Source organism: Gossypium raimondii, chromosome 9 (genome assembly GCF_025698545.1).
Source record: "Gossypium raimondii isolate GPD5lz chromosome 9, ASM2569854v1, whole genome shotgun sequence".
NCBI lineage: Eukaryota > Viridiplantae > Streptophyta > Magnoliopsida > Malvales > Malvaceae > Gossypium > Gossypium raimondii.
Genome location: NC_068573.1, coordinates 26,605,996 through 26,612,472, shown reverse-complemented (window position 1 = coordinate 26,612,472; position 6,477 = coordinate 26,605,996).

Sequence of the window (6,477 nt, the reverse complement as noted above, 5' to 3'; positions counted from 1 at the left end):
TAATTATGTTATATATGAAAAAGAACTTTTAGCCAATGGTACCACGAAGAATTAGGTGGTATAATGATTTATGTTCTTTTAATTTTGAAGTAGTATACATAAAAAGTGCTGAAAATATTCTTGCTGATTTTTTGAGCAGGCCTTTTTATGGATAGAGGTAAACAACCTCTAAAAGAAATAGTTGGTGAATGGACAACCGTTCACAAAAAACCCATCAAAGGGAAAGCAGAATCAACATCCAAAAAAGGATTTGTACCTGCACAACAAACACTATTTTACCCTAACCAATGATATTATGTGTCTTATCCAATGGTAAACCAACCACTTGGATCAAATGCTTTAAATTACCCAATGGTAAATCAACCTATGGGAAATACTTTTTCATTGACCCCAAACACGGTGAGTCAATTACAATGGTCCCAAAATCCGAATTCAGTATCACAAACAAGTTATGCTGAAGTCATTAAGGGAGCAGAGAATTTGTTGAATCAACAACAAATTCAAGAATTAAAAGATCTTTCAAAAATTAAAGATTTTTATAATCCTGGTTTATCACCAGAAATTTATGATTTTATAAATGAAATATGGAAAACCCATGTTTCACAACAAAGAGCCAATTTCCGTAGAGCTCTTACCGATTTTCATTATTTTAGTTGAAAAACAACTAAAGAGAATGAAGTCAAGATTTATTACTTAAATCCATTTTATATAGAGAATGAGATGAATTCGGTTAGAATTCATTCATATTAAGGAGATAAACAATCTTCTTGATATTATTCAATACTTTATTCATAAAGGAAAAACAATTCTATTCGAATAAAATATTTAGAATATATATGTTCAATAAAGCTAGGAAATTATTACCGTAGAAATATTCACAAAATAAATAAAGTAATTTGCGACAAAAAACCAATTTCAAAAAGCTTTTTCGAATATTTTCTACAAGCTTATGTTTTCTTGATTATCTAGATAATGAATTTCATACTTTAAAATACAGACTAGATCATGAACCATTTAATATAACCAATATTGAATGGGGTTTTACTAAAGAAATAGTTGTGCAAAATCTTTCTTTTCATCTTTTAAAAGATTTTCCACTATTGTAAAGTCATTTTACAAAACATCATAAACAATGATGATTTTTATTACTATTTTCATATTGATATTAGTAGTCTAATTGGTATAGCTGAACAAGAAAAATTCTATCAGCCGTATCAAATTTGGATTATTAAAAAGATGATTGGAACACCCCAATTATCTGCTGTAAATGAAGATAAAGAACATTTGTCAAAAACAATTGATAAATGTTATAATAAGTTTGAAGATTATCAAGTCCAAACAGGATTAGATTTATTATCACAAGCCCATTATCTTCTCTATGATGAAGTCTACAAACTCTGGACGGATGGTAGAAGAATTTTGGCATTTCCGAATGGAAACATCCAGGAGGAAAGAAATGAAGAATCTGTGAAGCTATTAAAAAAGATTGTTGAAATGGAGATAGAAGAATTTCCATCTCACATTACAGAAAAAATCAAATATACATGGGAGATGTGGAACTCACCACCAAGACTCTAATCAGATTCTTTACATTTGGATGAGATCGAAGAAATAAATCTCAACAACATGCAAGAGGGTTAAAGTCAACAAAGATGGCAACCTAATGAATAATCCACATACCAACAAAAAAGATTGGAAACGTGGAAATCATGATGATGTAAGCCATGATGGAAGAAACCATGAAGGCTAATCAAAGACATCCAGATGCAGACAACAAAGTCCTGCAACGTGGAGTCTGTCATCAAACCAATGATGATGTAAGCAATGATGGAAGCAACCATGACACAAGCAAGTGATGGAAGCGGCCATTAATACAAGCATGCAAGGTGGAAACAACCAGAGCCATGCAATTAAAGTCACAAAAAGACAAATGCGACGTGGAAGCAGCCACATCCATTTGAAGCCGAATCCTTATCAGAAACACTGTTCGGGATTCAAAACACAATTGTATAGAATTATAAACCCATATAAGGGAAAGCAGAATCAACATCCAAAAAAGGATTTGTACCTGCACAATAAACACTATTTTATCCTAACCAAGGATATTATGTGTCTTATCCAATGGTAAACCAACCACTTGGATCAAATGCTTTAAATTACCCAATGGTAAATCAACCGATGGGAAATACTTTTTCATTGACCCCAAACACGGTGAGTCAATTACAATGGTCCCAAAATCCGAATCCAGTATCACAGACAAGTTATGCTGAAGTCATTAAGGGAGCAGAGAATTTGTTGAATCAACAACAAATTCAAGAATTAAAAGATCTTTCAAAAATTAAAGATTTTTATAATCCTGGTTTATCACCAGAAATTTATGATTTTATAAATGAATTATGGAAAACCCATGTTTCACAACAAAGAGCCAATTTCCGTAGAGCTCTTACCAGATTTTCATTATTTTTAGTTGAAAAAACAACTAAAGAGAATGAAGCTGAAGATTTATTTTTAGTTTTTCAATTCTAAGGTTTCTAGAATTTTCTAATAGAAATATTTTTTCTTTTTTATTAGAATCAAATTTATAAGGACTAATTTCTAACTCTTGTTTTTCAATACTATAAATTCTTTTTCTTTTGTTAGAAAAGTTTTTGACTATATGATCTATTTTAGTATTTTTAAGTTCTTTAGAAGTTTTCTTCTAGAAAACTTATTTTTGTTATGACTAGAAAATTTTTATTTTCTAGTTCCTTTTCATATTATATTTTTCTTTTATGTCTATGATGAGTATTAGGTTTTAAAGTAAACCTTCCTAATAAATCAAGAAGACCTAATAAATCTTTATTGCATGTTTCTTCTGTTTTTTCAGAATTAATATTTAAATTTTTTAATTTATTAATCAAAATACTGTTTGTATTTTGATCTTTATCAAAATCTATTAGATAATCATTTATTTGACTATCTGACTCTATTTTTCTTTTTTCACTAGGATCTGTTGGTTCAGTATCCATTGATTCTGGAATATCTATAGTTTCTTCTTCAGATGAAGTTGTTTCTTCATCAGAATTATAGGTTGAGACTTTTATATCTTCATCCTGATCTGTTGAAGTTTTTTCTTCATCAGATTGTTTCTTAAATAATTACATTTTTCGAATTACTTGAACTACTACTATCATCATATTTTAACATATAATGATAATTAAACATCTTGAAAAGATCTTTATGTTTTCATAAAGTTCTTCTATTAGTTTTAAATATTCAACTCTTTCAAGTTGATCATTGGTAGTAGTAAATTTTTCTTTCCAATGTTCTATAAGTGTTTTATAGGATTGGAAATCATATTCTTTTGTTTATCTTCTTTTTACTTTTTTATGTTTTTATAATTTTTAACATAGAAGATGACTCATCGGAAGAAGTGTTTTCTTCTTGAGATAAAACTAAAATATGATCTTTACCATTACCATAATATAAAGGACCTAAATTTACATCGGACTCAATATTATTATTATTTAAAACTGATCTAATTTACTATTAACACTAGTTAATATTTCTTTAGACTCATGAGTCTAAATCTTTTATATTACCTAAATTATTTATTTTTTCTTCAACCGAATTGACCTTACTAAATAACCTACCAAAATAAAAAGAAGTCATATCAACAAGACTATTAATACCCTTACTCAATATAACAAATATTCTTTACATACTTTATTAGACACTGGAGCTACAACCAGTAGTTGCAGAAAAAATGCTATTACTATAGAAAAATGGGAACCCATGAATAATCCTATTAGAGCGATTGGAATTGATGGTAACGAAACCATAATTCAATATAAAGCTAAAAATATAACAATCTACATAAACAATGTCAGATTTGTAATTCCAAAAATTCTATGTTTTCCTGAAATGCATGGTGACATATTATTAGGAAATAATTTTATATACAATCACTTGCCTTTTTCTATAGATAAAAATTTGGTAGTTTTATCTGTAGAAAATTTTTCTGTGGAAATACCACTTGTAGAAAACCATAAGTTTGTGTGTGATAAAAATTTTACACCACCAAGAAAAGAACAAATTAAACAACTTGATACAAATCATTGGTTGTTTAAAATCCTTGAAGATAATTTTAGTGAAGAACCATTAAAATTATGGAAAAACAGTCCTCGTTATTGTGAAATAAAGTTGGTAAATCGTAATAAAATAATTAGGGTTAAACCTATGATCTATACTAAACAAGATATAGATGAATTTGATGTTCAAATACATGAACTATTAGAAAAAGGATTAATAGAAAAAACTAATAGTCCTCATTCTAGCCCAGCTTTTATGGTAAGAAACCATGCTGAAATTAAAAGAGGAAAAGCTAGGTTAGTTATTAATTATAAGAGATTAAATCAAAACACTATTTTTGATGGATATTTTATACCTAGAAAAGAAGTTTTGATTAATCAGGCTAAACATGCTAAATATTTTAGTAAATTTGATTGTAAATCGGGATTCTGGCAAATCATGCTAACCGATGAGTCAAAACCATTGACTGCTTTCAGTGCTCCGAATGGACATTATCAATGGAAAGTAATGCCGTTTGGATTATGTAATGCCCCACAAATATTTCAAAGATGGATGGATTCCATTTTTAATAAATATAAAAAATTTTGTGTGGTATATATAGATGATATCTTAGTCTTTTCAAAAACACTTGAAGAGCACAGAAAACATCTAAATATTATTTCTCAGGAATTCCTAAAACATGGAATTATTTTAAGCCCTAAAAGATAGAGCTAGAAAAAAGCTGAGATAGACTTTCTAGGTTTAAAATTATCACTAATGGTCTTAAACTCCAAGACCATATTATTGTAAAAATAAAAGAATTTCTGAAAAATAGAAGATAAAAACATCTTGACAATTTTTAGGAATTGTAAATTATGGAAGATATTTCTTTAATAAATTATCTGAAAAATAAGTATATTATATGAAAAATTAAAAAGAATATTTCTTTTGTTGGACTAAACAAGATGAAGAAATTATAAAAATATAAAAGCGAAATAACTTACAACCCAAAAGTTTATTTACCTAAACAAGGTGATAAATTAATTTTAGAAACTGATGCGTCATAATATTATTGGGGTTGTATCTTAAAAGCTAAAACAGCCAATAATGATGAACTAATATGTGGTTATAGTTCAGGAAAATTTAAAACAAATGAGGTTAATTATGTTATATATGAAAAAGAACTTTTAGCCATTAAAAAAGGGATAAAAACTTTCCTTATATACTTAGCACCTGAAAAATTTATTATAAGAACTGATAATCAGGCAGTAAAACAATTTCTGACTAACAACAGTTTAGAAATGGTACCACGAAGAATTAGGTGGTATAATGATTTATGTTCTTTTAATTTTGAAGTAGTATGCATAAAAAGTGCTGAAAATATTCTTGCTGATTTTTTGAGCAGGCCTTTTTATGGATAGAGGTAAACAACGTCTAAAAGAAATATTTAGAAAAGCACAGTAAAACATCTGGGCTTTCCTATGAAAATTTAGATTCTATAGGAAATAGAATTTATTTTGCAAGAGAAAGAATAACTTTGCACTGCTTGCAAACTAAAGCGGCTAAACAAGTCAAAAATAAATTAGGTTATAAATATTGTTCTAAAATATTAGAAAATGAATGGGAATTTGGGTGTAAACAAATATATCCTAAAACCTATAAAAAACGTAAAAAATATAAATTTAGAAAATGGAAACCAGGTAATAAAAAATTTTCTGGTCAAAGTCAAAAAGTGGTAAGGAAAAAGTCTTCCAACCAAAAGAAACAAATATGTAAATGTTTTATTTGTGATGAAGAAGGTCATCTAGCTAACAAATGTCCTAATAAAGGGAAAAATGCTAGGAAAATGATCAAAAATCTTGAAGAACAAGATTTAGAAATATGTTTCATACAGGAAACAAATCCTAATGAAACCAGACGAGGGAGGGGAAGGGAGGTAAGGGATTTTTGAGAGTATGAGCGGAAGGGAATATAGATTCTTATTCACATAAGATAAGTTTACAAAAGAGAGAAAAACTAAAAGGAAAAGTAAACTATATATTTTTCGATGCCTATACAATTGAACTTTCCTCTCTATTTATAGAGGAGATTAAAAATTCTATACAATTGTGTTTTGAATCCCGAACAGTGTTTCTGATAAGGATTCGGCTTCAAATGGATGTGGCTGCTTCCACGTCGCATTTGTCTTTTTGTGACTTTAATTGCATGGCTCTGGTTGTTTCCACCTTGCATGCTTGTATTAATGGCCGCTTCCATCACTTGCTTGTGTCATGGTTGCTTCCATCATTGCTTACATCATTATTGGTTTGATGACAGACTCCACGTTGCAGGACTTTGTTGTCTGCATCTGGATGTCTTTGATTAGCCTTCATGGTTTCTTCCATCATGGCTTACATCATCATGATTTCCACGTTTCTAATCTTTTTT